The sequence below is a fragment of the Panthera leo genome, chromosome B3 (genome assembly GCF_018350215.1).
Source record: "Panthera leo isolate Ple1 chromosome B3, P.leo_Ple1_pat1.1, whole genome shotgun sequence".
Classification (NCBI taxonomy): Eukaryota; Metazoa; Chordata; class Mammalia; order Carnivora; family Felidae; genus Panthera; species Panthera leo.
This window is the reverse complement of record NC_056684.1, coordinates 51,445,259-51,462,080: the sequence shown is the minus strand read 5'-3', so window position 1 is coordinate 51,462,080 and position 16,822 is coordinate 51,445,259.

The window sequence follows — 16,822 nt, the reverse complement described above, 5'->3', positions numbered from 1 at the left end:
AAAAAGCACACCTGTATGTCTTAGAGTCTAAGTCTGGATCAGATACCCCCTAGAAGCAAAAACTTGGAGTCAGGCCTTAGGATACTCTGCCATTTATTAGCTGTCTAATTTTAGGCAACTCACTGATTTCCCTTCTCTGAGCATGTCTCATCCAGAAAAGTGAATGATATTGTACCTAGCTGCCCTGGAGGTGGGGGGGGAGGGGTTGTTGTAAGGGTCAAATGAGGTAATGTGCTGCATGGAGGCTTATGCAGATATCGCTGGCAGATTGGTTTGCTTGCTCTCAGCTAGTATGTAGAAATGTGACTCTGGACTCCTCAGTAATTTGATTGGTTTGAGATATTGATAGACTTACCAATGCAGTTAGTCATTTATACTAGCCACACTCTTTTTTACCTCCATGAATGACACAAAATGAATAATTGAGGGTAAAACCTCGAAGCACATTTCCAAAGATTCTTAAAGCTAAAACCTAAGATACCAATGGGGCGCCAGGGTGGCTCAATTGGTTAAGCGTCCGACTTCGGCTCAGGTCATGATCTCGTGGTTCATGGGTTCGGGCTCCGTCTCAGGCTCTGTGCTGACAGCTCAGATTCTGGAGCTGCTTCAGATTCTGTGTCTCCCTCTCTCTGCCCCTCCCAGGCTCGTGCTCTCTCTCTCACAAAATAAATAAACATTAAGAAAAATGTAAAATACCACTGATGTGTCCTCATTGCACTTTAGGAGTTGGAGGCTCTAATGTTGAAAAATTCTAGGCATAGGGAGGCCAGTTAGTCCTCTTGCTAATGTTAGTAGGGCTCAGGCAAAAGTAAAAACAGAGGCCCATATACCATATGTCCCTCAGCTGTACAGTATCCTTACTTTGTGGAGAAGAACACGGTCAGAAGAGAGGCAGCACAGGGGCCTTTCTTGCCTTGGTTTAACAGCACTGTAGCTTGCGAAAATCTCAGTGAAGGGGGACAAATGTGACCAAAGGAATGAAAAGGAGACAGTAACTGAGAAGTTCACATAAGAAACTACTGGGGTAGGGACACCTGGGTAGCTCTGAGCACAGAGCATGCTTGGGATTCTGTCTCCCTCTCTCTCTCTCTCTGCCCCTCCCCTGCTTGCTATCTCTCTCTCAAAATAAATAAAAAGAAACTTAAAAAAAGAAAAAAGAAACTACCAAGATAGGGGAGCACAAAAAAGAAAGGCAACAGAATGCCAAATTTTCAATCCTGGGTTATTGATGGGGTCAGGAGGGAACCTACATAGTTAATTTCAGATTTCTTTCAGCATATATGATTTTTCATGACTGAGCAACACTCTTTCTCAAATATTTTCACACAGAATTGTCACCCACTCATATGTGTTCAGAATAGTGCAGGTACTTAAGCATTTGCTGTAAGCATCAGATATAAGAACATGTTTGCTTAGAAATGTTAACAGTAGGGGCACCTGGGTGGCTCAGTCGGTTAAGTGCCCAACGTAGGCTCAGGTCATGATCTCAGGGTTTGTGAGATCTCTCTGTCTCTGTCCCTCTGTTGAAAAAATGAATAAACATTTAAAAAAATTTTAAAAAGATATGTTAACAGTAATATCTTACAGCAACATAGTTTAGGAAAATGTGCAATCTCTATTTAAATATTATGTTACCTCAAGTCATGCAAATAAACGTCATTCTGTATCCTTTATGGTAGAAAATTTGGTCAGCTGGAAAATAGGGTTATTAAAATTGTTTTATCATTAATTTTAAAAATACACTTCTAGAGTGGAATGGCATGAGATTTTTCTAAGCCAAAGACCTCAGAAGTCCGAGACATGGCTTTTCCTATTACAGATCAGTCCAGCTAAATCATAGGTAGAAATATATAGATGGAATATAATTATTCTAATTGGAAGATGGCCATGACACCAGCCAGCCAATACTCCAGTCATAAAAACAATGGTTATTTTTTGTCTCATTGCTTTTTATGAGACATTGCAATAATGGTTTGTGCCAGATAACTCTGACAATGTAATTGAATTCTAGAGTTATTATTCTAAACTTGCAATATAAGAAACACTTGTAATATAAGAAACAAAAGTGCATCTTTCTTTAAAGATAATCCATCAAATTTTTGCTTGAAAGATAAAAATATTTAGTCTTATGAAAGGTCCTATTGATAAATAATAAATTATAGAATTGCCACAGTGGTTTTTTCCTAAGGAATAATGAATAGTAAATTGTTTAAATGGTCCACTCTTTCTTAATATTGATTACTATGCAGGGAAACCACATAGAGTTAAGTGTATCTTGGATTGAGGGCCCTTAGAGCATTGCAAATACACTGGTAATCCACAATGTGGCCCAAATCAGAGCCTGGGGAACACTGAAAGGGAGCAGAACAGGAAGTAACTTGCAGGTGACTGGGTCCTCATCACCAACTGTAGGTGTTCTCCAGTCCACTTAATACATTTGACAAACCCCAGGTCTCACATGGGGCTGGAGGAAGGCAAAGATGAGGGGTAGAGGTGAGGATGGGGGCTAGATCTCTAAGAAGATATATCAGAATAGGTTCTTGCTCTTCAGAGGATTCTGAGAAGCAAGGGAGTAGAAGCCTTTGCTGAGCAATTCTTCCTAAAACACCACTGAAATCGTAGGGACCTGATCAATCACATGCTTCCTCCTCTCTGATTCTGAATCAGTTGAGAAATAGGCATGCATATCTAGTGGGAATAAAATGACAATTTTTTATTAATGATAAAGCTGCACTAGAGAACACTGCTTGTACCTTGGTCTAGGTAGGGCCTTCAGCTCTACCTGTACGTAGGGAAAGCTGTTCTGCAGAGCATACTTGACCTGCCTCTGCAGGAAAGGCAGTTTCCACCCTCATTCCCTATTACACTCAGAGAGGAGGCCCAGAGAAACATCAGGCTCCAGAAAGTAGGCCTGAGTCCCACTCAAGATCAACTTGCTTCTTAGGAACACAATCAATGAGGAGAAGGTGCAGGCAGTTCTCAGCCAGAGAGAGTGAGAAAGCAGTGTGACCTTTACCCTTCTGCCTGGTCATATCAGTCACTCCTCACCAAAGGGCAGCACTGGGAGCTGCTTTCTCACTTTCCTGAGAGGACAAAGTGTGGGCAGAAGTTACTATTTTAGGGGTCAACGATAGAACATGAGAAGAAGGAGAGAAGTGTTCCCTCAGCTGTCATGTGATTCGGTCTTATCCTAGCAGAAGAACATTCCAGAACTGGTGGGTCCTGGAAGTTATAATTTTACATGAACCCAAGTTTTAATCAGGGCAGAGCTAGGTAAGTAACATCGCTCCCTGTGGCTCATGGGTGGATGAGATGGGGGAGGCAGATGTACTTTGCAACTGAGCATTTGCAACTGAAACTCTGAGATCAGTCCTGAAAAGGAGCGAAGGATTCCCTTCTGAGCTCCCTGCCGACTTGTTTGGAGGGAAGAAAATAATGTATATGTTTATTTTTATTTGAAGCCGCTCTGAGGCATGGAAGGTGTCTCTCTTCCAGGGCTGTCAGCCAGAGGAAGAAAAGCCCAAGGCGGGTGTGAGGGGAGGGAAAGGGAGCCTAGATATGTGTACATGGACAAGGTTGAGCTTTGGCAAGAGTCTGAAAACTAGGTTCATCTCTGGTATCCTCGTTCTGCTCTTCATTTGACCAAAGCCCTCCTGCATGATTCCCTCATCATCCAGATGACTTTTCCTTCCATCTAAACTTGTCAAAGCAAGCATTTCTTCATTCCTTCCAGTGTGGCTTAAAGGTAGATGGTAGGAGAAAAATGAAATAATTAAAATCATTAACAATGAAGTGTGAGTCTCAGCCCTCTTTAGCCACCTTGGATGTATTTATATTTCGAAACAAAAAAAAAAAACTGAGTTTACAGGTATAAATATCTCAGTGGTTTAAATTTCATGCAGAATCCTGAAGCTGTTTGCCTCAGACTCAGGAATGGAATTGTTCCCAGTACCAAGTGGACAATACAGCCTTCTGTGTAAACGTGGCATGAGTAAGGGCCAGGCACAGATTCAGCAGAGGTCAAGAAGGATGAAGACAAATGACCATTGGTTGGCATAGAATGAGATCATCGGTAGCAGAAAGAAATTGGGGAGCAGTGGTAGCAGTGACGATGGACAATTATACAGGTCATGTGGACTCAATCCAGCCAGTAGTGTCCCGTGCTTATTATCTGCTAAGCCCTCAGCCGGATACAACCAAAGCTGCAGGGAAGAAATACACTCAATTGGAAGAAAGAACCAATGTTTAGGAAGGGTAGTAGAATGAAACATTTTAATTATCTGGACTCCTGCCCTAAGGAGTATATATTGCTTTTTATAAGCAAACCACCAGTCTTCTTTTTTTTTTTTTTTTCTTCCCCAAACCCACTAGTCTTGAACAAAGAAAATGCCAACGTATCCCTTGCTAGCTGCAGGACTCATGCTCTACCCTGATGGCGAGCTCTGCCTTGGGTCAGCCTCCTCATCCACCAAAATAAATGATCTATTCCTACCCTCAACAGTCCTTATGCTCAGCCAAACAGGCACCTGACTGATGCCTCATAACCTGACACTTCTCTCCTTGCCTCTGTGCACACTGTTTTCCCTGCCACCACCCCAAGCCTGTTAGTGCCCTTCTGAATTTTGCTCAAACTAGAGGTTTGCTCAAACGAGAGGTGGCTCAGGTTTTCAGACACTTCCTTCTCTGGGCAGGTTTCCCTGAATACCAGGATCCCTACCCCTATTGTAACTTAAAGTATCATATTAATAATCATAATGGTGAGGTGCCTGGGTGGTTCAGTCAGTTAAGTGTCAGACTTCAGCTCAGGTCATGACCTCAAGGTTCATGGATTTAAGCCCCACATTGGGCTCTGAGCTGATAGTATGGAGCCTGCTTCAGACCCTCTGTCTCCCTCTCTTTGCCCCTCCTCTGTGTGTGCTCTCTCTCAAAAAAAAAAATAATTGAAAAAATAATCCTAATGGCAATTATCATCATCATCATCATCATGTCCTACATTAGAATACTAAGAATTTTTTTTTTAATTTTTAGAGAGGGAACAAGCTGGGGAGAGGGGCAGCAGGAGATAGAGAATCTTAAGTAAGCTACACACTCAGCCTGGAGCCCAACATGGGGGTTGAACCCATGACCCTGAGAGTAAGACCTGAGCTGAGATCAAGAGTCAGTCGCTCAACCAACTGCGCCACCCAGGTGCCCCAATACTAAGAATTTTTTAAAATGCTAACATGTTCTTTGTTACATGTGTGCGTCACAGAATCATTCAACAGACAGTAAAGGATTAACATTATTCCTACCTAAAACCAAAATAAAACAAAAATCAATAAGGAAACCAAGGTCCAAGGCCCTCCAAGGCCACATACCCCAGAATGCATTGTATCTGCCATTTTGGTCTCTCTAATTTATGATTTCTGATTAAATGTTATCTTGCACAGTTTTCAAATTGTTTCCTGTTGCTCGTCGTGGCTCTGTAATAAGATTATACTTTTCTTCAGAAAATCTCTTATGCATTTTGGTAATTCCTCAGCACCCAGAAATATATTAAGTACACAACTTTGGCTTGGAAAATGTTGCATTGGTGATGTGGAGGGTCATATGTTCATATTTCTGCACATTGTGTGAGTACGGACATTTGAGTTTGCTGGAAGGCAGCATGGCCCTGTGATTTCATTTGACCTTATTTTGGGTATTAGAGATCCTGGGGTATGCATACACTGAGGGAGAGCCTTCTACTACTCTTAGTGATAGTGGCTACCATTACTGCTCTAAATGATTTCAGTGTTGATATCAAGATGGTAAGGAATGAAATATCTCTGCCTAATGTGTCACCTCCATAGCCCCTACAATATTAACTTGGAAACATGTGTCCTGTCCCCATCTGCTTGGAAATTCCTTGCTTCCCTCTCCCCCATCTAGGGTGACATCTGACCTGTGCCAGCTTCAGTGGGGAGGAGGAAAAGCACATGACTTTCTGACTGACACAGTGATAATGCTGGTGGAGAGAATGAGCTGAGAGGGTCAGTGATTGTGTTGGTGACTTGGGCCATCTGAGAGGGGGAACTGGAGGGGCATAAATGCTCTTTCTCTCCCAGGGCTTTGCGGAGGAAGGATGGTCTATGGGTTACTGCTCTGGCTCAGTGATTGGCCCCCAGGGGAAAGGAAAGACAAGAGATCTGCACAAGCTCCAGACCAGATTCCTTGAAGGTGAAGCTTCTGAGGATCATTGCAGTGAGAGGATGAGGACAATTTGGAGTTCAGTTCAAGGATGGGCTGACTGCATGTCCCAGGAGTGATGGATCCACTGGTTAATGTAACCACTGGCTTGTTGCCATGGTGATTTATGTCTCATGATTAGGGTGTGCAATCACAAAATACAATGACATCATGAAAATGTGTTTAATTTTTTTAATGTTTATTTATTTTTTTGAGAGACAGAGCATAAGCAGGGGAGGGGCAGAGAGAGACAGAGACACAGAATCCAAAGCAGACTCCAGGCTCTGAGCTGTCAGCACAGAGCCCGATGCGGGGCTTGAACTCACGAACCATGAGATCATGACCTGAGCTGAAGTCAGCCACTTAACCAACTGAGCCACCCAGGCACCCCATGAAAATGTGTTTAAATGTGTATCTGTAAATAGAGTAGAACATTGCAGTTTCAATACTTGAAGCAAATCATGCCAACTATTTATTCATTCATTTGAGCCAGCATTCAAATTCAAGTATGTAAGCATGCCAGTAAGATTACTGAGGCAAAAAATATTAATGTATGCCTCCTGGTTTCTGAGTCAACTTGTGTATCACTTTTAATAAATATATAGCACCTATTTCATCTCTAAATGATGACATCAAATGTTCCAGGGAACTTGACCTTCTCTAGAGGGAAACCAATAAAACTATGACAATATAACAAATACCTTGAAACAAAAATAAGAGCAAGGGAAAAATTTTAAAGTAGTTATTATGATAGGAATAATTTCCCAGAATTTTGACCCTGTGATTTATAAGCCAGAGAAGTCCTAGAGTTGGCTATAAAATAAAAACAGACTAGTTTTACAATTCTGAGTCAAAAAATACTTATTTTATACATATTAAAGGATAAAATCTTATTAGAGAGCCAAGACTAGCAACAGGAAATAATTAGCAAACAGTGCAAGATAATATTTAATCAGGGGACAAACCTAAAAATCAAGAGATCAAAGTTGCAGATATAATGCATGGATGGGGTACATAGTTGGAATCTAACTCATGATTGAAAGTAAAATAGCAAATATTCACGTAGCGATAATTATATGCCAGACACTGTTCTAAGTCATTTAAATATATTAACGGATTCACTTCTCATTAACTACCAATGGGATAAGGTTTGGTTATACTCATTGTACAGATGAGAGAACTAGATCGGTTGGCATAGATCGGTTAGGTAATTTGTCCAAGGTCACACAGCCAGTAAGTGACAGTACTGAGGATATGATCCTAGGCAGTCTAGTCCCAAGGTCTGTGATCTTAACCTCATGATAACTCATACTTCTGTTCCTAGTAGTAATAATAATGGTAACTTTTAAATTATTATTTCCTATGTTATACCTGAAGTAAAGCTTAAGTTAGGTGTTAAGTGAAATACATGTATGCAGGTCACTGGTCTTAGTTTCATAATAAGCCACATCCAGAATATCCCATCTTCCTGTCTCCCGGGCTATAATGCACAGACTGTATCAGCAGCTGACTGATTACCCAGCTCATGTACGTGAAGCCTCAGGTTGTTTGTAGGTCCACAGCTGCTTTATCAGGAACCTAGGTTTCATAAATTGCTTTAATTTGTGCCATGGAGACATGACTCGCCACCCTAGGTGAACACCTGCTCGAAGGCAGTCAATCTAAAGGCCGGTGATCTACCATTGGCCTCACCTGAGTCCTTTGGCCAACACTGCAGTGACTGGATCAGTCAGACTCTCTCCCTCTGAGATTTTTCTGTGAGGTAGAGATAGGATGCTAAATAAGTGATATGGTGTTAAATTAGAGAGAGAAATGGAAAAAGCAGTAAAGAGGCATCAGGAGGCAGTAGAAGTAGGGGAGTCAGTCCACTGCAGAGTGGGAGGGAAAAACCCAGAGATGGCAGGCTCTGAGGACCTGAGTCACAAACTTGGCCATTGAGGAGGACTGCAGTGGAGCCCTGAAATGATACTGGATTACCAGAGCCACGTCTGAAATGTCATGAGTGACCTTTTCATGAGGCCAGCAATGCAGTCACAGAGGTGGCTCTTTGTCCCCTTTAGGTTTCCATGTGTCCTTATCATATAATCCCATTCGTGGAGATACTTTGATTATTTGCATTTTGTAACCTGAAAAAATCTCACTAATCCAGGGATTTGTAACTCCATCCAGACTTCTCTTTGTTCCCTCTCCTCCCATATGCCATTATCAAACCCTGCTAAATTTGTTTTCAGACCCCTCTTTCTATAGCTACCTCTTGACTGGAAGACCTTAACCCTCCTACCCATACGGCTACAGTGGCCTCCTCCTGGCACAGCCAACTTAAAAACTCAGAAACAGGAACTCCTGGCTGTCTCAGCCAAGAGAGTATGCAACTCTTGATCTTGGGATTGTGAGTTCAAGTCCCACAATGGGTGTAGAGATTACTTAAAGACAAAATAAAAAAAAAATCTTCGGAAACATTACTTTCTAATTTGTTTAAATATTGCTCTAATGAAGAATTTCAATGGGATTTGGACTTTTTTTTTTTTTTTTTTAAAGGAACAAACCTTGAAATCAGTCCCTTCTGATTAGTATGCTATCACCACTGATTGAAAGCAGATAACATGGAAATTTCCTAGCTGAATCTCAACAAGATTACTTACATAATGAGTGTGTGGTATTGAAGAAATAATAACTATTGTGATTTATAAGCATACTTCTTCCTCTGGGTCTGCTTTGTTTTGGTGAGTTATCTTTTATCAGCCATGACAGCCACTAAAACCCAATGTCAAAATATACCCATTTTCCATAAGTTAAGATTTCCAGAATAATGAATCATAGCCCAGCTTATTGCTCACGTAAATTATATATATATTTTAAAAATATGTATTTATTTATTTATTTTGAAATAAAGATAGAGAGTCAGTGGGGGAGGGCCAGAGAGACAGGGAGACAGATCCCAAGCAGGCTTTGCACTGTCAGTGCAGAGCTCGACGTGGGGCTCAAACCCACAAACCGTGATATCGTGACCTGAGCCGAAATCAAGAGTCAGATGCTTAACCGACTAAGCCACACAGGTGCCCCTAATTATTATTTTTAAGAACAAATATTAAGAATTATTTTTAGGGGCACCTGGGTGGCTCAGTTGGTTAAGTGACCTCAGGTCAGGTCATGATCTCATGGTTCAAGGGTTTGGGACCCAAGTCGGGCTCTGTGCTGACAGCATAAGCCTGTTTTGAATTCTCTGTATCTCTCTCTCTCTCTCTCTCTCTCTCTCTCTGCCCCTCCCCTGCCAGCTCTCTCTTTCTCTCAAAAAATAAATAAACATTTTTAAAAAGAACTATTTTTAATGCTTATTTAACTCATCTAGCTCATTAATAATTCTTTTTTAGTGTATGTTTCATAATATACAAATATATACAGCTGCACAAATTCAAACATATTAATGGATGATGTGTGTGATAAAAAAATAGAAACTGGGCGGGGGGGCACCTGGTTGGCTCAGTTGGTTAAGTGTTCGACTTCAGCTCAGGTCATGTTCTCATGGCTTATGGGTTCAAGCCCCACATGGGGCTCTGCACTGATAGTGTGGAGCCTGCTTGGGATTCTCTCTCTCTCTGCCCCTCCCCCACTTGCTCTCTCTCAAAATAAATAAACTCGTTAAACAAACAAAAAACAAAAACAAAAGCTGGGGACCTCTTCCTGCAGGACAGAATGTTAGGTCTTTGAGGTTTATTCTCCCGCCATCCTCCACCCTATTTCCTCCATGCTATCAAGCTTGCTATTTCTGGAAGCTCCTGCTACTCCAAGCTCTTATCCCAGCTGCTGTTTAATCAGGTGGTCTCAGTTAACATACCTTTAGTCTCCTACCAATACAATTGGCTAAATTTTATTATTTTAAAAAAACTTATGGGTACGCCTGGGTGGCTCAGTCGGTTAAACGTCTGGCTCTTGATTTCAGCTCAGGTCATGATGTCAGGGTTCTGGGTTCGCGGTTTGAGCTCCTCGTTGGGCTCTGTGCTGACAGTGCAGAGCCTGCTTGGGATTCTTCTTCTCTCTCTCTGGCCCTCCCCAGCTCATGCTGTCCCTCTTTCCAAATAAATAAATAAACTTTAAAACAAACAAATAAAGTTATAGTTCCTAACTTACTTTTTCGTCTATAATAGTGATACAGACTAAACTATACTAGCAGCCAATATTTTAATTATGTTCTGTTTTGTTTTGTGTTGGACTATAAGGTAGCTACTAACATTCTCATTTTATACTAACAGTGTTTAGGTGTACCTACATGGTAGCTAGTTTATTGACCACTTATTCTTTTATAGCACAGCAGACCTTCCCCTTGCACAACTCTTTTGCAGTTTTCCGGCAGTACATGGGTAGTAGGCTTTGCCAGTGGCGCTTCCATATCCCCTCAGCACTTACGATCTCCCAGCTCGGCTGGTCCTGCTTTCTCTGCCCGAGGGCTCTGGTCACTGCATCCCTTTTGCTCCTGCCAGGTGCAGACAAGAATGCGGAGGAGTAATGCCTCCTGGGAGCAGCACACAAGCAAGTTCTGAAGGGAACCGTGGATTTCCCAACTCTCCTGTCCTTTGGGTAGGAGAACTCTCATTCCATTCTACATTGGCCCCAGGGTTCTGCCTTGGGATGAAGTTTCAATTGCTCATGGTGGTGACTTGCTTGACAATGCACTTTCCAGGCTTCCTTTACTTTCCTGTCTCACTTCCCTACTTGCTTACAGCTTGCATTTAATCAGTTTACTTTTGGGGAAACCCCAGAGAAGACAAGAGCATTGTGAAATTCTCTTTTTGCAGGTTTATTGGTGGCAAATTCAGTTTTTGTTTACCTGAAAACATCTTGGGTGTCTGGGTGGTTCAGTCTGTTGAGTGGCTGACTCTTGATTTCAGCGTGGGTCATGATCCCAGGGTTGTGAGATCGAGCCCCCTGTGGGGCTCTGTGCTGGGCTTGCTTGAGATTCTTTCTCTCCCCCTCTGCCCCTCTCCCCTGCTCGTGTGGGTTCTCTCTCTCTCTCTCTTTCTCTCTCTCTCTCAAAATAAAAAAAGAAAACATCTTCATTTCATTCTTATTCTCGGAAAATGGTTTTGATGGATACACAGTCCTAGGCTGTCAGCTCTTTTGCCTCCAACTTTGAAAGTGTCATTCCTGGGGTGTCTCGCTGGCTCAGTCAGTAGAGCAAGTGACTCTTTTTTAAAAAAAAATTTAAATGTTTATTTATTTTTGAGAGAGAAAGAGAAAAAGAGACAGAGAATGATGGGGGGAGGGACAAAGAGAAAGGGAGACACAGAATCTGAAGCAGGCTCTAGGCTCTGAGCTGTCAGCATAAAACCCAACATGGGGCTTGAAACCATGAACTGCAAGATCATGACCTGAGCCGAAATCAGCTGCTCAACTGACTGAGCCACTCAGGTGCCCCAAGCATGTGATTCTTGTTCTTGAAGTTGTGAGTTCACACCCCATGTTGGGTGTAGAGATAACTTAAAAATAAAAAATCTTGGGGAACCTGGGTGGCTCAGTCTGTTGAGTGCCCAAGTCTTGATCTTGGCTCAGGTCATAATCTCATGGCTCGTGAGTTTGAGCCCCGGGTTGGGCTCTGTGCTGACAGTGCTTGGGATTCTCTCTTTCCCTCTCTCTCTGCCCCTCCCACATTCTCTTTCTCAAAATAAATAAATTTTTAAAAATTAAAATTAAAAATAAATAAAAAGTCTTAAGGGCACCTGGGTGGCTCAGTTGGTTAAGTGTCTGACTCTTGATTTTGGCTCAGGTCATGATTTCACAGTTTGTAGGTTTGAGCCCCTGTGCTGACAGCTGACAGCATGGAGCCATCTTGGGATTCTCTGTCTCCTTCTCTGCCTCTTCTGCTTGCATGTGTTCTCTCCCTCTCTCAAAGTACATAAATAAAACTTAAAAAAAAAAAAAAAAGAAAGTGTTATTCCACTGTCTGTCATTCTAATTACTATTCCTTTGTAGGTGATCTGCCTTTTCTCTCTGAAAAAAGATATTTTCTTTGTCTCTGGTATTTTGCAGATTTCACTATGATGTAACCAGATTTAGATATTTAAGAAATTATCTTTCTCAGCATATGTTGTTTTACTGTAGCTTTAAATTCTTGACTTTAATCATTCTGGAAAATGCTCAGCAATGATCTCTTTAAATACTGCATCCTTGCATTGTCTTTGATCTCTCCTTCTGAGACTCTAATTAGACATATGCTAAACATTTTCCTTCTTTCTATCTCAACTTTTCTCTCTGTGCTACATCTTGTTAATTTCTGAAGCTCTCTCTTTCAGTTAGCCAATTTTTGCTTCAGTTGTTTCTAATCTGCCTATTTAATCTCTATTGAGTTTTTAAATTTTTTATTTATTTTTTATTTTAAAAGTTCTATATGTAACATATGGCCAACTAATCTTTAACAAAGCAGGAAAGAATATCCAATAGAATGAAGACAGTCTCTTAGCAAATGGTGTTGGGAAAACTGGACAGCAGCATGCAGAAGTATGAACCTGGACCACTTTCTTACACCATACACAAAAATAAACTCAAAATGGATGAAAGACCTAAATGTAAGACAGGAAGCCATCAAAATCCTAGACGAGAAAGCAGACCACAACCTCTTTGACCTCTGCGGCAGCAACTTCTTACTCAACATGTCTCTGGAAGCAAGGGAAACAAAAGCAAAAATGAACTATTGGGACCTCATCAAGATAAAAAGCTTCTGCACAGTGAAGGAAACAATCAACAAAACTAAAAGGCAATCGACAGGATGGGAGAAGATACTTCCAAATAGCATACCTGATCAAGGGTTAGAATCCAAAATCTATAAAGAACTTATCAAACTCAACACCCAGAAAACAATCCAGTGAAGAAATGGGCAGAAGACATGAATAAACACTTTTCCAAAGAAGATACCTAGATGGCTAACAGACACATGAAAAAATGCTCACCATCACTCATCATCAGGGCAAGACAAATCAAAACCACAATAAGATACCACCTTCCACCGGTCAGAATGGCTGAAACTAACAACTCAGGCAATGACAGATGTTGGTGAGGATGCAGAGAAAGAGGATCTCTTTTGCCCTGCTGGTGGGAATGCAAATTGGGTTAGCCACTCTGGAAAACAGTATAGAGGTTCTTAAAAAAATTAAAAGTAGAACTACCCTACCACCCAGCAACTGCACTACTAGGTATTTATCCAAAGGATACAGGTGTGTCTTTTCAAAGAGGCACATGCACCCCAATGTTTATAGCAGTGGTATCAACAATAGCCAAAGTAAGGAAAGAGCCCAAATGTCCAGTGACAGATGAATGGATAAAGAAGATGTAGTATATTTAGACAATGGAGTATTACTCAGCAATCAAAAAGAATGAAATCTTGCTGTTTGTAACAACATGGACGAAACTAGAATGTATTATGCTAAGCGAAATTAGTCAGAGAAAGACAAATATCATATGATTTCACTCATATGTGGAATTTAAGATACAAAACAGATGAACATAAGGGAAGGGAAGCAAAAACAGTGTAAAAACAGGGAGGGGGACAAAACATAAGAGACTCTTAAATACAGAGAACAAACCGAGGGTTGCTGGAGGGGTTGGGGGTGGGTATAGGGGCTAAATGGGTAAGGGGCATTAAGGAACACACTTGTTGGGATGAACACTGGGTGTTATATATAGGGGATGAATCTCTGGATTCTACTTCTGAAATCATTATTGTACCATATGCTAACTAACTTGGATGTAAATTAAAAAATAAATAAATAAATACATACATACATACAAATTCTCATTTTTTATTGTCTCCTTTTTCTATTTTTGTGACTCCAACTTTTATTTATTTAGACATTTCATATATTATTTTCTAGTCTTTATTTGGTAATTCTAGTATTTGAAGTTTGGACGGTTCTTTCTATAAGTCATGACTTATGATCAATGTTTTTGCTGATACTCACTCATGGTGCCTTTTTTCCTTATTGATCCTTGGTAATGAGTACATATTTGTTTGATCTTAACCTGGAGGAACCCTCAGGGTGAAGCTTAACTTTCCTTTTTTCAAAGGAAACTTTCATTTGTTTCTGCATGGAGGGGGCACTGCCTTCAGGGACCTTTTGGCCCCTTCCAGGGTCTCTGGCTTAATCTAGAGTCTAAGGTTCATTTTTGCGACCAAAGGTGTAGGCTCTGTTAAGGGCTGAATTGTCTCCCCAAAATTCATATGTTGAAATCCCAATCCCCAGTACCTCAGTATGTAACCATATTTGGAGATAAGCTCATTAAATATTTAGGTGATAACATTAAAATAAGGCTGGGTCTCTGATCCAATTAGGGTGGGCCCCTCATCCAATATGACTGGTTTCCTTATAAGGAGTCATAAGTTTTCCTTATAAGGGAGTTCACCTCTGTGAACAGGTGAAGAAGCAGTGAGATGGTGACTATCTTCAGGTCAAGGAGAGAGGTCCGAAAGGGTTGGCACCTTGATCTTGGACTTCTAGACTTCAGAATTGTGAGAACAATGAATCTCTATTGTTTAAGCCAGTCATTGTGTGGTATTTTGTTATGGCAGCCCAGCAGACTAATATAGGCTACATGGTACAGTTCATTAGGATTTGCCCTCAGGGTAACAGCAGCTTTCCTCCTGTGTGTTTATTATTCGACACTCTGTTTTTAGCTCACATTTTAATCTCTGCCCCTGGGAAATGTCCCTTACTTCCTACAAGCTCACTGATGCAAAGAAAATATGTTTCACTACAGATCTAGCTGTTTGGTCGGGGTATCTATTCAGAGTATCTAGTCTGCCAGCAGCAGAAGTGCTTCAAATTCTATTGCTTTCTTAAGTACCAGTTTAACAATTCTTTCTTTATGATATTGTCCTGAGTGACCTTCTCCTATGGCAATCCTTTCCCTCCTTAAAAATCTTAGCGCTTATACATATATCATTTATTGCCATTCAGGCTGCCTTAGAATTAGTCACCAACCATTTCCTTGAAAACAGAGGCCAAACCTTACACCTTCTCTCACACAGCTCATAAGGTAATCATAACGTGCCTCATAAGGCACCATGGGGATCTATTTCATGTTTATGGAATGGTAAATAGAAAATGAAAAACAAAGGACCAAAACTCTTTAAGCTGTGACTACCAGCTGAACAGACTGCATGAACCACAGAGTTGATTATGGCTATTAAGTGATCTAAATACATTTTAACTACAAAAACATCACATCTGAGGCCCAGTTCACAGAGAGCCTTTGAGGAGTTAGTGAAAAGGCCTTCCATTATCGGTGAGAAACACCCCTGAAAGAAATGAAAACTGACGTGAATCAGATCAGCAATCCTAATTTATTTTGCAAATCCTGCTCTTCCTGAGAAACAAAAATAATAGAAACTAAATTTATCCTGCACTGCCTAACACCAGAAAGGAAAATACAGTCACCTGTTGTGACTCATGTAGCCTATTTGGCAATGATTTCCAGATTCCTCTTCCAATTAAGAAGCAAGACAGAACTAAGATTGTTCAGTTAAGTCTGTGTGGCTATAGATATTAGACCATAACCACATGGAGGCACTTAAGACATGGGGACTTAGTCTGTAAATGAGTTCTGATTTTTATTTTTTTTATTAAAAATTTTTTTTAATGTTTATTGAGAGAGAGAGAGAGTGTGTGTGTGAGCATGTGCAGGGGAGGGGCAGAGAGAGATGGAGACAGAATCTGAAGCAGGCTCTGAGCTCAGAGCTGTCGGCACAGAGCCCAACGTGGGGCTTGAGCTCACAAACCGTGAGATCACGACCTGAGCTGAAGTTGGATGCTTAACCAACTGAGCCACCCAGGCGCCCCAGTGAATTCTGATTTTTAAATTTACCAGGTTTCTACTATCAATTGTGTCATTTCATATTGTTGAAGAAATTAAAAGGAACCAAGTTGAAAATAAAGATTTAATAGCTATATAACAACATGGTCAGAATTACTTTATTATTTTAAAGCTTGATTTTTATTTATTTATCTTTTTTGTAAGTAATCTCTACACCCAATGTGGGGCTCAAACTTGCAACCCTGACATCAAGAGTTGCATGTTCTAACAACTGAGCCAACCTTGTGTCCCTAAGCCTTAATTTTTAAAAAGCTAAGAAAGACCCAAAGGAAGAAGAGGGACAAGGAGCTGGGAAGGACAATGGAGATGTGAGATGAGATGGAGGGATGTCACAGCCAAGAGGAGTAAAGCACCGAGGCCACCTTGTGGGGTGACTCTGGAATCTGGAAGTGGTCCTCCTCCCTTCCAGCTCTCAGGGGCTCCTGGAGAAGTTCCGAACAGGCATTTGGAATTTGGAACAAGACAGATAGCGGTAAAGTGTATGTTAGTTGTCCTGCCTTGTAACCGGGGGCATTCTGTGTGAGTAGTACAGGAGTGGCCAGTTCTTAGTTAACTGTGATCTGGGAGACTGCTAGGAGCAAGTTTATTCCTAGACGAGTGCCAATCCAAAAAACCGGGACTGAATTTGATTTAATTTCTTCAATGGGCTCCATTTTCTGAAAGGCCATCAAATTAAAGAATCACATAGCCTCGTAATTAGAATTTTGATGGTTTCCATAGACTTATCTTCCTATTGTGTGATGAGTTTGTTTGA